This window comes from Talpa europaea (assembly GCF_964194135.1).
Source record: "Talpa europaea genome assembly, chromosome: 12".
NCBI classification, from domain to species: domain Eukaryota; kingdom Metazoa; phylum Chordata; class Mammalia; order Eulipotyphla; family Talpidae; genus Talpa; species Talpa europaea.
Window position 1 is genome coordinate 66,148,279 of NC_140079.1, and position 17,788 is coordinate 66,166,066.

Consider the following 17,788-nt stretch of genomic DNA (forward strand, 5'->3'; position numbering starts at 1 on the left):
TTGAAAGTGGGGTGGTTTTGGCATTGGTGCGGGTCCCAAGGGAGTGCAGAGCAGACAGAGTAGAGAAGGCAGTGAATTCAGAACAGGGAAGGGGCTGTCACTGAGGATCAGAGCAGCTGTCCAGGGGTCACCCCACACCCTGAAGGATGCAGCTCTAGGATCCAAGCAGGGTGAGTGTGGGAGCAGGAGTGAAGACAGGGATTTGAGTTCCCTGAAGGTACCTCTGAGTTACCTGTCCCTCACCCTCATGCCACTGTTCCCTGCTCTGGCTTTGGGGTCTCTGGAAGGGCTGGCTCTACCTGGCCTTGCCTCCAGGTTTAACCCACTTTTGTGTTCCTGTCTGCCAGCAGAGGCCCTGCAGTGTTGTCTTCCTGTGGCCAAGAGATCCTGTCAGGTGGGGAAGCCAACCTGGGGGCCTTTGAAGCAAGAAGGGAACAGTCTCTGTCTTGAACAGGGTGGCCAGGTCCCTGGGAGAAGGCTGGCAGAGGCCCATCCAGCCTGGGCAGGCCCTTCTGATTCCTGCTGCCTCCCTTTTTCTGTCCACTGTTCAGCTGCTCACCCATGAGCTCTGGGGCACCCAGAACTCACTTCCACCTCACCTCATCACCCTGGTCTCCTCCCCTACCACCTCTCCTGCCAAGATCCCCTCCCACCTCTGCTATAAGCCTGGAGCCTCAGGGGATCCCGATCCTACCACCTCTACTAACAGCTATAGACCTGGGTGGTGGGGAATACCAGGGTGTACTTTCTTGCTTCTGCAGCCATGCCCTCCACATTTCTCCTGTCTTTGTCATCCTTAAAGCAAGGCCCACGGTGAACCTTGCCTACCTTCCCTATGAAGGCCCATGCTGGGAGGGGCCTGGTTTCATGGGAGCTTCCTTGCCAGAAGCTCAGTTTGCTTCTCTGATGGGGAATTTGGGGAGCAGTGCACCTGGTGGCGCTATAACCAGAGAAACAGGTGTTGCAGGCCTGGGCTGTTTTAAGCACCCTGCTCTCCACTCCACACCCAGCCCCCGTTCAAGTCCTGGCTCCAGACCTAGGAGCAGCAAAGGGACCCTACCACGTCTCCCCAGGGTGGTCATCAGCATGACCCCCAGACTTCCTCAGACCATGTCTGATAGTGAATGAGAGGCCACAGGCCCCCACTCCCGTCCTGGCTATCGCTCTGTGATCTCCACCTCACCACCCTGCAGCAGGGGTGGGCTGCTACCTCGGTGGGCTCTTTGAGGCTGAAATATGGACCCAGATGCTGCAGATGTTGCCTGGTGCTAGGGCCAAAGTGCCATCCAAACAAGGGCAAGAACTTCTAATCCTGCTGAGGACCTCAGCTTAGACCTCCTCTCTGTTGATACAGGACACATCTTTCTGTTCACCTTAGCAGCCTGACCTTCCTGTGATTGCAGCACACCCCAACCCCCAACACACACACACACACACACACACACACACACGGCCTGTGTAGTGGCCCAGATTCTATGGAAGCTCAGCTTTGGGGTGACCCAGTCCTTGTAAGGACTTGTCTAAGTTGGGGCCTCAATCACCCCCATCCCAGCTACGCCCCAACCCCACTGTGTCTCTACATCAAGCAAACACTTTATCCTGGTAGATCACAGGTGAGCTTCCAGAACCTGGCTGGAGGAGTGTGTCTGTGTTACCGTTGTGGGTGATACAAAGACAGATATGTATAATCCACCAACTCGTAAAGAACAAAGCTATTAGCCCCAGTTCAGGGGAGGAAGAAGATACAGATCTGAGTATTTTCTAGAGATTTTTATATTTATATTTTTAGTAATATTCTGGTAGAAGAAAACCACACAATAAAATAATTGGTTTGGTTTTGCTGGTCAGTGTGTTTTCTCCTCACCAATGGGGGGTAGTTGTTTTTCTCGAGACTGACTTGCCAGGCAAGGAGCCCTGGTATCTCACTTTGTGAGCCTGGCAGAGTGAGAAATGGGGAGAGCAAAATGTGAACATGATGACACTGCCAATAGATCCGCAACCTGAGACGCTTGGGAGGTGATGGCCCTTCAGGATTTGGGTTTGTCATCAGACCCTCTGTGTTCTGGCTGGCTGCTGTGTGAGCCCCTCTTCCAGTCTGACTTCGGCTGTTTGAGGAACATCATCAATGTGACGTCAGCAGGTAAGTCTCTCCTCAGGAGGGAGCAAGAGGACATGGCAGGTGACTGACCACTTACTAGTTAAGCAATGAATTTTTTAACCATTGGAAATTCTCATTTTCAATTATGTTTATGGAGATAATATTTTACAGCACTGTATGTTTTGGGGTACAGATTTACACCTTTACAAATGTGTATTACATTGTGCCCACACCAAGGCTCCAATAATGCTCTGCCATAGTCCATTGGGCCCCTCCTCCATTTGCTGAGAAGCCTTAGTTCTGTAGTCAGGTTTAAAGGGTTGTTTTTTTCTGTTTTTGTCTGCCCATTTGATTTTCATATTCCACATTTGAGTGAAATCTGGTGTTTTTCTTTTTCCCACTGATTTAATTTGCTTAGCATAATCTCCTGTTCCAATCATATTATTGCAAATGGCAACATTTCATCTTTTTTGACAGCTGAGTAATATTCCATTGTGTATATACCACTTTATCCATTGGCCTCCAGGTTTTCAAATTTTCTCCTTTGATTTCTCCTTTAACCCAATTCAGTAGCAAGTTATTCAGTCTCCACATATTTGAGGTTCTTTCCTGCCTTGTTTTTGTGGTTGATTTATACTTTGATACTGCTAGGATCAGAGAAAACTACATGATTTCAATTGTGACCCAACATGTGACCAACCCTCGAGAATGTTCCATGCACACCTGAGAAGAATGTGCACTGAGCTTTTTGGGGAGTGGAGTGCCCTATAAATGTCTAGTAAGTCCATCTGCTCTAATTTTTCATTTAAGGTTGTTTCATTGTTGATTGATGTGTACACTGGCGTAAGTCCTCTGCTGCTACTGTGCTGTTGTCAATATCTGTTTTTAGGTTAATGGCTGCTGTACATATTTTGATACTGCTACATTTGGTGCCTATATATTGATGAGTGCTATGTCTTCCTGATATAATTCAGGCAATGACTCAACCTGGGGTCCATAGCCCTCTTCCATCAAGGGAGAAATGGAGCTATGGACACAGGCATTGCTGAGACAGACAAGGGCTACCCTTGGATTCTCAGAGTCATCAGTAAATGTCAGCGTATGCGCAGAGCTGTTTACTTGGTATTTCCCTAGCAAGTGTGCCCAATGGCCTTTCACAAGCCTTGACACCAGCTTGTTGAGAGAATGGCTTCGAGCAGAGCTGCCTGAACTCTCTGCCTAGTTGCTGCCCGCAGGTCTGTTTCAGACCAGGAGACTGAGAATGGCATGATCCCAGGTCCGTCCCTGGGGTTGAGATCCATGGTTTGGCACACAGGGACCTGTGGCTCCATGTCAGAAGTATCTCAGGCATCAGGCTAAGTGTCCAGACTACTTTGCATCTGATTCCTCTCTTGTATTTCACGTAGGAGGGGCAAGATAGAACAGGCTCTGAGGACACTGTGCTCCGTAGCAGACTGCAGCATTATTCTGGGAAAACAGGAATGATGAGAAAACCAAGGAAACATAGTCCACAGATGGGAAAAAGGCATAGAAAATACAAAGGCAATTTCTCTCGCTAAGGGTGGACTCTAGTGAATTCTTTTGGTAACCTCTCCTATTGCATTGATTTAGGATTGGCTTCTGTAGTCATCTAGCTATGAAATGTGCCTCTCCCACTATTATGCATAGGAGTTATTTCTGACTGAAATGAAATACAAAAAACTGTAAAAAAAATTCTTTGAGGAAGTATAAAAAAAACCAGATGTGTATGTGGCATATTCTGGGCTTCTGGGCCCACAGCTGAGCCTTTGATCTAGAAACTGGGGTATAAATACAATGTCCAACCCCAGCCATAATTTGAGTGCATCTGGGGCACCGTGGTGGTAAAGGGATAGCTCATTCTTTCTCGCCTGGCTGAAAATAGGCAAGATGCGCGCTGCCTGCCCTCCCACGACCATCTTACCAGGCTGTATGAACAGGTCATGAAACAGAGTAGAAACAATAAAGCCAGGAAATTCAACTGAGAGTGTCAATCTGCGGCCATCCTAGCCTGAGTGCTCCGGGGCTTGCCTGATCTCGGGAGTTAAGCAGGGCGGGGCCTCATTAGTACTTGGCTGTGCTCGGGTGCTCTGAGTTTATCAGCCTGAGTGGTTCCTTGAGGAGGGTAACAATCACAGGCAGTCAGGCTACCCCTTCTTTCCTCAAGACTGCACATCTGCTGGTAGCAAACCCCAGTTAGTATTTGGAATTTGCAATTAGCTAATCCGGGATGGCTGGATTAGGTGCTACCCTAAACTCAGAGGATTCCTTCTAGGGCAGTTTCTTCTGCTTTCACATTTAGGAATCCCTTTGAAGTCACTGAATACTGGGACAGTTGTACAACCCTCTGTTCTCTGACTCCCTGTCCTCTCCACTCCCAACCCAGCAGCTGCTGCTGGTAGTAATTCAGCGATGGCTGCTCTTTGAGATATTGTCCTGTGGGTCCCCAGGCTTCCCTCACCAGGGTGCCTGCTGGGTTTGGTGTGTCCTATCTGGAGCCCCCAGTGTAGCTCCCTCATGAGTGGGAGCAAGTGATTAAGGACATACAAAAAAAAAAAAAAAGAGAGGAAAAAAAAAATACAGCCCTCATCAGTGGATTCCCACCTCCCCTGCAAATGGCCTTTAATGTCTTTCGTCTCTCCCCAAGAAATCCACTGTGGAAACTTTAAGTTGCCCAGTGAAAGCATCTTCGAGTGCTTTACCCTCCAGGGTGCCCTCCTCCTGCTGTCGTTTGCACTGGGCATGCCATGAAAGCCCAGAGTCCCCACCACCGACTCCCTACTAATGAGAAAATTCCTCTGCTTTTCGTATCCAGGGACCAGCCCTTCTGAGACAAGGTTCTCTTTGTGCCGGGCTTATTTCCAGCTGCTGCCACGATAAATAGTCCAACTCCGAGGAGCCCCGCAGGAAAGTCACTTGGTTATGGACCACACAGACAGGGAAGCAAACTTTAGGAAATATGTACGGAACAACTCTCACTAGGCTACTTCTCTCCTTGGGGGGGTGCCCAAGGAATTTTAGTTATAGGGTGGGAAACCCGCCAGTGTTTTTTCTCTTGAAATAACCCAACCCCCCCCCCAAAAAAAAACCCCAAACCACCACCTAACTGCAACTGTTTACTGTTGACTGGGTCAGCATGTCCAGTGCCGTCTGCTCAGCTACCTTAAGCACCTCCACATTGGCTCCCTTACTCCTTCCAGGCTCAGGTGATGAGGTAGTGCCTGTCAGTCTGTCCAACGTTCCAGCACAGTGTTCAGCCTGCTTCACTGACTAATGTGTGGCTGCTTGTAACATGTCTGTGGTCACCATAGCATGTTTGCACTAACTCAGCCACTGTGAGCCAGTAAAGGATCAGCCTGGTCTTTGGATATAGAGAAGTAGCCAAAGGTTCAGCCCTCAGGTGAGTTCCTGCGGCATCAGAACCCCATCCTGGATGGACCCCATGGCTGCACAGAAAATCCCAGCACAGATCGGAGCCCCCCAGCAGTCTGTGTATCTGGCTAATTGTGTTTCTGTCAAGCTTCCTTGCTTAATTCAAACCCAGGGTCCTCTGTGTCAAGAACTGTCTGAAAGCTTTTGCAAGCATGTCTGGTGAATTCTTGTCACACCTGCTGACATTTTTAGGAGCTGACGTTCTGGAGAGGTGGTGGGGCTCTTTGGGAAGTAATTCTGTGGGTAATAAAACTGCAGGATGAGGCTGTTCTGTGTTGTCCCTGCGTAAGTGCCCCCTACATTTCTATTGATCATAGGTTGTGATGAGGCTGGGCAGGGGGGTGGGAGAGGGCTTCTGGAAATTTCTTTTTTTAAAGAAAATTTTATTTTTTTTTTGTGTAGAAGAACTGGGGAGCAGGCCAAAGGTGTGGGGTATGAGAGGACTCACCAGAGACAGAGTGGGAAACAGAACAGGCAGATCTACTGAAATACACTGCTGAGGGGAGCAGTGGGTGAGACAGGAAAAGGTATGTTGCATCATGTGGGTCACCGCCCTGGCCAGAGATGGAACTCAGGCCATCGTGGTGATAGTGCTGAAACTTAACCTCTAGGCCACCAGGAATCCCCTGAGGCGAGGGTCTTCTCCAAGAGCTTGAGGGAGGTATGAGATGGGTCTTTCCTCTAGATTTTCTAAAACCCAGCCTTGCCCACCTTGCCAGGTGCATCTGCCTCCACTGCCTTTGTTCCAGGTGGTCTACCTGCCGAGGTCACCTCTGCTATCTTTTCTCTTTCCCAGACTTTGCTGGCTGTTAATTCATTCTTCAGTTTCAGCTCAGGATCCCTTCCTGATGCCCTCAGCCCTTCTTTTATTCTCTGCAGCATCATTCTATTTCTCTATCATCGGTGCTCCTCCCATGATTGGCTTTGTCTTATCAGTGTTAAAGCAGAACTTTGGATGAAATGATGTTATTTGAGCGCCTGCCCTATGTACACACACACACACACACTCTCTCTCTCTCTCTCTCTCTCACACACATACACACACATACTCTCTCTCTCACTAAATTGTGTGGAATAGCCTAGAGGGAGCTCTCCAGAGACCACCTCCTGCTGCTCCTTCCCCAGGGCTTTCCTTGCAGGCTGTCCCTACCTACAGAGAAGGATTCCGGAGGCCATTTCCAGAGTGGAAGATGACTAATGGGCGAGCATGAAACTCATTTATCTCCATCTAGAGCCTCAATTAGTTCTGCTCCCTGGATAAGTGCCACTTGCCACATGGCTGGCAGAGCCGGCATTTATGTCCAGCCTCAAGTGAGAGGGTCTCCCTTGAGAACCAGGCACCTGCCAGCTGAGTGCTCTGAGTTCCAGTTGTTATACTTTTCTTTACTGCTTGGAGCTTTGGTATTCATTGGTGCTTTCATTTAAAGCTTCTGTATGTCCCAGGAGTTGTGCTGATTAATTTACATACAGAATCTTATTTGTTTTTCTTAATAACTTGCAAGGGGAGGCCCATGAAGACCATTTTTTCAGATGCAGGTGTTTTACTGCCTTCAGAGATCCACATATATTTTGTCACTGATCCTCCTATCTTGGGGCTGGGAGGGTATTCCTGCCCCATTTTATAGACAGGTACGCAGAAAGAGCAGATTGCCTGAGTCCTACAAGTGAGCTGGATCTAAAGGACTAGGGTTTTAGACCTGAGGAGCAGACATCTTCCCCACTACATGGCTTTTCTGTTTTCATCACACCACTCTGATAAAAAGTCCCAGGAAGTATTCCTAGCCCAGAGATGTCTCAGTTGGACCTCACCAGGGATGAGTACAATTTCATTAAATTCTGTAGGATGGGAATTTAGAGCCAATTCCCCAAACCTATTATTTTTGAGAAGAAAAAAATCCCAAGGACTGTTTTCAATGTTAACCTGCCCTAGGGTGTCTCAGGGTCCCCCCAATAACCCTATGCAGTAAGCATCAGATGGAGCTGACCAGAGGCTGAGGGAGTTGCATACTCACCCAAAGTTGTTCTTCTAAAAACGACAGAACAGAACTCAAGTGTCTCTTGAAAGCATTCCTTCTTAAGGATCTTAAGTGTGAATCTTCCCCATGGATTGCAAGAAACTAAACCCTAGGCAGAAGTGGCAGGAGTACTTCATTACATCCCAAATTGCAGACTCAGGAAAAGCTGGCTAATCCTGTTAGTGACACCTAAGATTAAGCATTCAAACGACAGGTGCACATTGTTCTCAGGAATGTTCCAAGTTTTACAGCCACCACATTTCCTTGAATGCTTAACAGGAAAAGTGGTAAAAATGTTTTCTTTGTGGTTGTCTGACCTCTTGTGGCTGGCCTCAGGTATTGCAGTTTGGGTAGCTGATTGCTGTGAAAGGCACCTTTCTAAGATAAAACATTTGTGACATTAGTACCATTTCCATTTTAGAGAGGCTTCTTATTTTCCTAATGTCATTTAACAAATATTATGTGAAAGAAGAAATAAAAAGAGATTATATCTCTTAATGAGGAATTCCAGTAGTAACTATTTTTGAGTGAAAATAGAAAAAGGAGAAAGTTTGGGGGAAAATGAGGATTTTCCAAAAGTACAGAAAGATAGGAATTTTAAGAATGAAAAGACATATAGCATTCATCAGAACTGAGAATGAAAAACACATTCTTAGACACTACAGTAAAATTTAAGATCATAAAGGTAGACCATCTTTAAAGTTTCCGGTAGAAAAGAGATTAGCTATAAAGGAGAATCATGTCAACATTAGCCATCTCAGTAAGAATTCTAGATATAAAATGACAATGGTTTAATGTTTTTTTACTGTTGAAGGAAAAGAACTTCAAGCCTATCCTTTCTATTCAGTTCAACCATCATTTGAAGATAGATTAGAAGATACATTATGGAGTGCCCAGAACTGCAAAAAGTTTATTATGCAAAGACTATCTTTGAAAATACTCTTGGAGGAAGTATTCCAAAAAGAAGAGAATAAACTGAGGAAAGTTCTATGTGTTTAGAAATGTGTAGGAAGTAAGAATGGTTAATTGACTCAGTAAAATTTACTGTTGTTTAAATGATAAAGTGTTCAAAAGAAGTGGATAATAATAATTCAAATTTTAAGTAATATTAGAAAATGAAGTGGGTTGATGGTGACAAAGTAAATGAGAATATGCTTCATAATTATTGAGGTACTTTAAATATTTTCAGAAAGGAGAAACAAAAATACAGGTCTTAATAAAAAAAGATATTTCAGGGCCTCCCCGGTGTCGCAGCGGTTGAGCACTGGGTTGCGAAGCTGCCTGCGGCCTCTGTAGTGCCGGTTCGATCCCTGGCTGCTCCCCGGCCACCTGAGGAGGGTCCCACATGGCGCGCAGACCTCTCCTGCTGCCCGCTGCTCCCCTCAGCAGTGTACTTCGGTCCTTCTGCCTGCTCTGCTCTCTCCTCTGGCTCTGGTGAATTCTCTTACCCTCCCATGCTTCTGACTGTACCCAGTGCTTGTATAAATAAATCAAATCAGCAGAGATAAATATCATCTATTTACTAGAAAGCAAAAAAGGAGGGAGAAAAAGAAAGCAACATATAGTAAATGAAAAGAATGGAATAAGATCTCTGTGTTAGCTCAGGCTGCTAAAATAAAATAACATGGATTGGGTAACTTAAACAACAGACGTTTATTGTTCACAATTCCATGGATGGGAAGGCCAAGATCAAGGTGCTAGCAAATTCCATGTCCAGTGAGGCTCACTTCCTGAGGTGCAAGCAGCCACTTTCTCACAGTGTCCTCACAGTGTCCTTCCTCAGTGCTTACTTACGGAGTGAGCTCTGGTGTGGCCACTGCTTCTTTTTTTTTTTTTTTAAATAATAAAATTTTATTTTTATATTCCCCCATACAATTGCAAACGCCCCATTCTGACCCCAATCCTTCCCCTCCCGCCCCCCCACCCCCCAAAAAGTGTCTCTGGTTCATAGTTTTCTGTTGATTTTGATTTTCACTTTCTTATATTCATTTTCCTGGTCCCTTATTTAAGTTCTCTAGATTCCTGCTATGAGTGAGACCATCCGGTATTTTTCTTTTTCTTTTTGGCTTATTTCGCTGAGCATGATCCCTTCCAGCGCCATCCATGTTGCTGCAAATTGCATGTGTTTATCTTTTTTGAATGCTGAGTAATATTCCATGGTATATATGTACCACATCTTCTTGATCCAGTCATCTATTTTTGGGCATTTGGGTTGTTTCCAAAGCTTAGCTATTGTAAACAGTGCTGCTATAAACATAGGGGTGCAGGTGCTCTTTGGAATTGATGTTTCTGTGTCCTTTGGGTAAATACCTAGGAGTGGAATTGCTGGATCATATGGAAGCTCTATGTTTAGTAGGTCCAGAAATCTCCACACAGCTCTCCATAGTGGTTGGACCAGTTTGCACTCCCACCAACAGTGCAGAAGAGTTCCTTTTTCTCCACACCCTCGCCAACATTTGTTGTTGCTAGTTTTTTTAATATGTGCCATTCTCACTGGTGTGAGATGGTATCTCATGGTAGTTTTGATTTGCATTTCCCTGATTACAAATGATGTTGAACATTTTTTCATATGTCTGTTGGCCATTTGCATTTCCTCTTCAGAGAAGTTTCTTTTTAGCTCTTCTGCCCATTTTTTGACTGGATTATTTTCTTTGTTGTTGCTGAGTCTCATCAGCTCTTTGTAGATTTTTGTGATCAGTCCTTTATCATTAGTGTTGGGTGCAAAAATGTTCTCCCAGTTGGTGGGGTTTCTCTTTGTTTTTGTTATTGTCTCTTTTGCTGTGCAGAAGCTCTTTAATTTGATGTAGTCCCAGCTGTTTATCTTTGTCTTCACTATCACTGCTTTGGGTGATGTGTCTGTAAAGATGTCTTTGATGTGCAAATCCCGTAGTGTTTCGTCTATATTTCCTTCTATGTATTTTATGGTTTCAGGTCTTATGTCTAGTTCTTTAATCCATTTTGAGTTGATTTTTGTGTATGGTGTGAGGTAGTGGTCAAGCTTCATTCTTTTGCATGTAGCGACCCAGTTTTCCCAGCACCATTTATTGAACAGACTTTCTTTGCTCCAATGCATAGTCTTTGCTCCTTTGTCAAAGATTAGTTGACCATAAATCTGTGGGTTTATTTCTGGATTTTCTATTCGATTCCATTGGTCTGTATGTCTGTTCTTGTTCCAATACCATGCAGTTTTGATGATTATGACTTTGTAGTATAGTTTGAAGTCTGGGAGTGTGATGCCTCCATTTCCTTCTTTTTTTTTTTCAGTAGAGCTTTGGCTATTCGGGGTTTTTGGTGATTCCATATGAATTTCATCAATAATTGTTCTATTTCTTTGATGTGTTGATGTGGCAGATGGCAGAACCTATTTAGAACAGGCGGGATTGGGGGTTCTGGGGTACCCCTCTCCCTGCCCTGTAACAGCACTATTAAGATAGATAGAATTTATTAATAAGAGTAAGGTCCAAATAAGATACAGAACAATGGAAATGCAACTACAATTCTAGCATAGTTTTTAAAATAAGAGATTTTGATTGGAATAGCATTGAATCTGTATATTGCTTTTGGTAGGATGGCCATTTTAATAATGTTTATTCTTCCAATCCATGAGCAGGGGATGTCTTTCCATTTCTTTGTGTCTTCTTCTATTTCTTTTAACAGTGTTTTATAGTTTTCTTTGTATAGGTCCTTTACCTCTTTTGTTAGATTTATTCCCAAATATTTGATTTTTTTTGTTTCGATAATAAAAGGGATTTTTTTTTTATTTCTTCTTCAGATTTATTGTTTGTGTATAGGAAGGCTACTGACTTTTGCGTGTTGATTTTGTATCCTGCCACTTTACTGAATTGATTGATGAGTTAAATTAGTTTTTCTGTGGAGATTTTGGGGTTCTCTATGTATATTATCATATCATCTGCAAATAGTGATAGTTTGACTTCTTCTTTTCCTATTTGGATTCCTTGGATGTCTTTCTCTTGTCTTATTGCTCTGGCTAGGACTTCCAGTATTATATTGAAAAGCAGGCCACTGCTTCTTAAGACCCCAATCTCATCATTGGGCTAACATCCTCGGGACCTCATCTAAACCTGATATCTCCCAAAGGCCCCACTTCAGACACCATCACATTAGGAGTTAGCTCTTCAATATGAGTTTTGGGTGCAGAAAGGGTAACATAGTCAGACCATATCAATGGCAGAAATAAATCCCAATAGTATATAATCAGTGTAAGTGTGTTGAATTCAGCAACTAAAATGAGAATCTTAAATTGGGAAAAGAATAGATCCAGCAATATTTTGTCTACAGAAGACAGAGCTAACATAAAAGGTAGGAAAACCTCAAAAACAAAGAGATAGAGAATTATATACTAGGGAAGTATGAATGAAAAGAAAGCTAGGATAGCAATTTTAATGATGTAAAATATAATTAAAGCAAAATATCTCAAGGCAAAGAGAAACACTTCACTAAATAAAAGAAACACTTCATGGCAATGAAATAATGACAAAAATATATGCATTATAAAAATATAACCTCAAAATAGTTAAAACAAGACAGAAGAGCTACAAGGGCAATTTGATATATCGACTACTGTAACTAGAAAGCTAACCTCCATTATAAATTGAATTAAAATGACAGGCCTAATTTTTTTACTCTGATCGATCAAATAAATGAAAAGAAAAAGAATATGTATTTATTTTCATGATCTATAATCTTGAATACAATGTATCGAAGCAATTGATAAGCTAAAAGATTAGGATGAAATTGGAATATTGAATAATAATATAAAAACAAAGATTAATAAAGCTAAAAGCTGGCTTTGATAGCACTGTAACAGTGGTCCCCAGGAAAGGGGGAGGTTCCAGGTTCCCTGCCCCACCCAAATGGAGGGTGGAGCTGAGCAGGGAGAAAAGAAGCTGGAGAGGAGACTGAGGAAGGAGGGAAGCAGGATGGAGAGCCAGGGGGAGACCTGGAGGAGGCACATGGAGCAGAGAGACATGTGAAGAAACTGCGCTTGCCTTTTGGTCGTGGAATGGGTGACACAGATGTGGGTGAGACCCGTGGGGAGGTGATAATGACGGTTTTTGTCTTGATGTTGATTTTGCTCTTTTCCCTCCAGACTTGTCTGCTTCTTTCTGATCCTTTTCTGTGGGTCCCCACTGGAAGATGCTTCAGACCTGTGGCAGGCTTTGGGGCCTTGCTCTGGGCTAATCCTGCTTGGGTGGACTTTTACCCACGAGGGGATGGTTAACTTTGGGTGCTTGATTTAGAAACTATATTCTTTGCCTTTCCTATATTGTTTCCTCATTGTATTAAAGTTCCTTCCCATTAAAGTCTCATATGTTTTGTGTTGATGTGGCAGATGGCAGAACCTATTTAGAGCAGGCGGGATTGGGGGTTCTGGGGTACCCCTCTCCCTGCCCTGTAACAGCACTATTAAGATAGATAGAATTTATTAATAAGAGTAAGGTCCAAATAAGATACAGAACAATGGAAATGCAACTACAATTCTAGCATAGTTTTTAAAATAATGTAAACTATATGCGAACAGTTATGAAAACTCAGGCAAATATGTAAAATTCTAGGAAAAATCATTGCCAGTATTAGCAAAATAATTGAATAAACTAATAAGTATTAAAGATATTTAAATAGTAGTAAAAGATTCCCTCCCTCTCTTCACCAAAGCCTTGCATTTGGTTTTATAAGAGAGTACTAATTGTAGTTTTTGGAGTCTGTGGGTTTGGAGTGCAGGGTCCTTGGGTTCACTCTGGGAAAGGTTTCACCAGAGCTCCCGTTTCAGTGACACACGGCCGGTTTCCCAGGTGAGTTTCTCCATGAGACAGAGACTTTAGTTATATTTAGAGGACAGATTTATTAGGGAAGGGATAAAACAGCTAGAGATGCTTGCAGAGACACAAGCTGGCAGGAAGAGCTGCCCCAGAAGGGACAGGTTTGCTAAGAGAGGCCTGCCTGATTGCAGGTGGGTGGCCTTGACAGGTCACGGGCAAGGCAGGAAGCTGCTGCCCCACAGAGGGAGAGAGTTGATGAGAAGAGTCACCCGCATAGTCACAGGTGGGCAGTGGGATTGCTGCCCCTAGCCACTGCAGAGACTGCACTGATATAGTCTTCTTCTGTTTGGGAGGGGCTCACTCCTTGTGAGCTGTCAGTTGGTTGCTAATTTTGGATAACTATGTAGAATTTGAAAGGGACCTGAGATTCCACAATGGGCTCAATCTCCATATCATTACTTTTGGGTGTGCCCTCCCCCTTGGATACCTGCTTGGATGTTATGCTTTGTAATCTAGGCATCCTCGCCTAAGGATACATGCCTAAGGATACTAGTTTTACTAGTTTCCACAACTGTCCTCTGCGCCTAAGGATCTTGGTTTCCATAGCTGAGTCAATGGCTATGCTAATCTCTTCTACCCCCACCTCCTTGTGTGAGCCAGGTTTCTGGTCTTGTGGTGCACCTCCTTTTCATTTTTTTTTCTATTCTTGTCGTCCATCACTAATAAGCTTTTAAGGAACAGGCAATCTTATCTTACAAAGGTGTTGCAGAAAGTAGAAAAAGAACTGCTTGACTCAATTTATATGATTAATGTAACCATGATTTAGTAAGCTAGAGTCGCATTAGATTTATGATTTTTAATGCAAAAATCTTTCATGAAATATTAACTGACTAAACCCAACACTTTATTATAATAAAACATGATCAAGTTAAGCAATGCAAACATGGTATATTAGCATTTTATTAATGTAACTTACAACTACAATGGAACAAAGATAAAAGGAGTGTGACTTTCAATAGATGCAAAAACAAATCACAATAAATTTCAAAACATTTCTCATCAAAGCCTTTAAGGGCTAGAACAAATATGTTTAAATGAAGAAAATTTCTAAGCACTTTGTGTAATACTGGTAACAACACATTAACATCCACTTTCATGACCACTATTGACTGTATACTGGAGGGCCCAGACAATCAAGTAAACAGAAAAGAAGATGCATAGGTGTTGGAAGGAAAGAAAAAATATTTACAACTGACAATATCAACAATATAGAATATATAATTCAAACCAGTAGATGAGAGCACATTTTGCTATTGAGAGCACACTTTGCTATTGCCATTGTCTGCTAATAATATAAGACATAGGAATTCATCAAACAGATTTACAAGTCTTCTATGGTGAAAATGTGTTTTAGTAAAGAACAAAAGTGATGCAAGTTAATAGATGTAGCATGTTTTGTTTTATAAAATATCACAAGAATATCAGTTCTCCCCAATTACAAACTGGTGCAAGTTCATTCAAAATTTCAGCAAGATGTCTTGAACTACTTAACATATATGGAAAAGTCAAGGTTCAGGAACAATTGAGTTTTGAAAAATAAGGAGAGGATGCTTATCCAATAAGGCATTACAAAGTCAGAGTATTAGAACCCTTATGCTATAAAGGAAGAACCATAAATCAAAGGGGTGGAAAATGAATTAATAAGCAGGTTGAAATGGGAAATATACATGGAGAAATACAAAGTTGGACCCTTATCTCTTACATATTCAATGTTTAACCTCAGATTCATTTATCAACAAATATTTATTGAATATGATGTGTGAAGGTCTTTTCTAGACACTGGGGATATGTCAGCAAAAAGGCAAATATCTTTATTATGAAAACCCTAACCTTAGAGAATGAGCACATAAATGCAGCAGAGGAACATGTAGAATAGTTGTTTCTGCATGATCTTGAAGTGGAGAAGGGCTTATTAAACGGGAATCAAAAATGTTGCTGATGGGTTTGACTACATCATAAGTAAATATGAGCATGTTTTGTAATCTACCCTAGTCCAGAGAAACTCTGATACTTTCTCTGAAACTGTGATACATAAAGGGACTCCAAGTTTGCTCCTCACAGTGCTTTTCTGGCAGCTGGGAACTAGAACCAACCTAGACGTGTGTCTATCTGTAGAGGAAAAGATAAGCAAAATGTGGTGGAAGCACACTATGGAATAGCATGCCTCAGTTAGAGGCACTGAATTCCACTCAGCGATTTAAAATAGAGCCAAATAGTATTAGTGAAAGAAAGTAATAACATCATCGGCACAATAGTGCATTTTGTGTATATACCTGTAAAAGATACATTCACGAACACTACTATACATTCCATAAAGGTACATACAAACAGCATTGAACTGGTCTCTATGGGGGAGAGTGAGCACTGGAATGGGAAGTAGGGATGAGGATGAAAGAAGGAAAAGTGAAATCAAAGAAGGCTCTTATATAAATTGATGGTGATAATGAATTAATAGTTAAGGAGTGTGACTAACTGAACTCTCTATGTGAGAGGCGGGAGTGAGAAGAGAGAGATTTTCCCACTGTAGTTATTAAGAGTAGAATCCAGTGGTCCTTGAACTGGAGACACTTTAGCATTCAGGGAGTCTGATTTCTTCACAGGGGAGGAAGAATTTCATCTTCTCTCCCATCTTCCAGATCCTTGGAAAACATCACCCTTGAACTATGGCAAGGAAGTCCAAACACAGGGCAGAGAGTACAATATCTCTAATGGGCTCAGATTGCTTTCTTACACTTGGCTAATGCTACCCTGTTATAAACACATATTGGTGTGAGTTCCTTCCACAGTCTGGCTTTGTACCCAGTGACTCTATACCTTCTTTCATGGAAGAGCATTTGAAATGCTTGAAATGACTGTTGTACTTTGTCTTCCTTCAGTCCAACATACCCAGATCTTTCTGCTGTTCTTCACACGGCCTGTTCAAGGATTCATAGCATAACATCATTGTCTGCTATTCAATGTGGCTTACTTGTCTGAGCACTGTTGAGACCCACTGAGGACCAGGCAGCATGCAAGTCACTGTGCATGGTGCTCAGAAAAGAAGCCACCTCTGTGTGAGGTTATAATGGGAAGACCTTGAACTAATTGCTTGGTCCTACTGGATTTCAAAATCTATAAAACTCAAATCTCTGCCATGCAGAATGAGTGACCACCTTTTATATATTGATTTATTCCAGAAATAGGCACAGGCATATGTTTTCAGTGCCAAGGATTGCAGTAAGTATTAGAACTAGACATTGTTTTTTAGCCATGAAGAGAGGATTAATGACGTGGGTCCACCCCCCCCCCCGCCCCCCCAATGGAGCTGGCTTGCTTAGGCGTCCTTTGTTGCACCAGCCAAGTGCTTCCTCAGCACTCTGAATGTGGCTTCATTTCATTTCTCTGCTTGGTCATAGCCATGGATTGGTGTGGCCCGAGAACTCACAAGGCTCACACTTTGTCTCTACATTGTCTGTTTCATGTCATCTGGAAATGTAGAGTTCCTCTCTCTAATAACATTAGAAGATAAAGCCAGTGGGGAGAGATGAATCGCTATGCTGTGAAGTTGGGGAAGAGGACGGACATAGAATTGGTACATTCCTCGATGATGTTAATTTATCTTTTGAACTAGCAGAACTTACAACTATTGCAAGAAGCGGATCAGGAATGTGCTTGTAGTCAGTCACTTCTCTGAACTGATCACAGCTCTGTGGCTCATACATTTTTACGACTGTGGAAGAAAGACTCTCCAAACAAGCGTTGGTGGCATACCCAGAACCTAGCTGAGAACAGGAAGCACACATGGAAGAATATCTATAGAATCCCCACTTACATCACTGCAGAACCACAGCGTGCTGCTGAAGTGCTCGGTGCATAAATGAAATTTAGGCAAAATCAGGGAGAGTGTGAACAGGGAAAAGTTGGGCAGGAAAATCAAAATTAGTAAGAAGAGCTAGAAGGCAAATGGCCCAGGCTGGAGGGTGGAGGATGGATGGGGAGTCAGAGCTCCCCACCCAGGCCAAGCAGTCCAGGCAGATGCAGAGAATGTGTTGAGCCTTGGGGGCTGGAACTCAGATCCCTTGCTGCTCGTGCGTACATCTCCAGCACTCCAGGACTCCCTCACTCCACCCGACACAGCCAGACTCAGCAGAGACTAAATCACCCCGCCCAGAAACTTGTTTTGTGGGTGAAGAAATGGAGACCTGGAAGGGAAGAGGTGTGTCCAAACTGCCAAGGTCACAGGACGGAAGTTCAGGTTGCTGAGTTGAAGCCAACTGTGCTCTCTTCTGATTACCTGGCAGGAAGGAAGATGCCAACCACGACATAGTGGGAGAACCCTGAACAAGTCGAGGAGAATAGGTTCAAGTTGCCTCATTCCAAAACAGAAGAAAAAGAGGGGAAAGTGG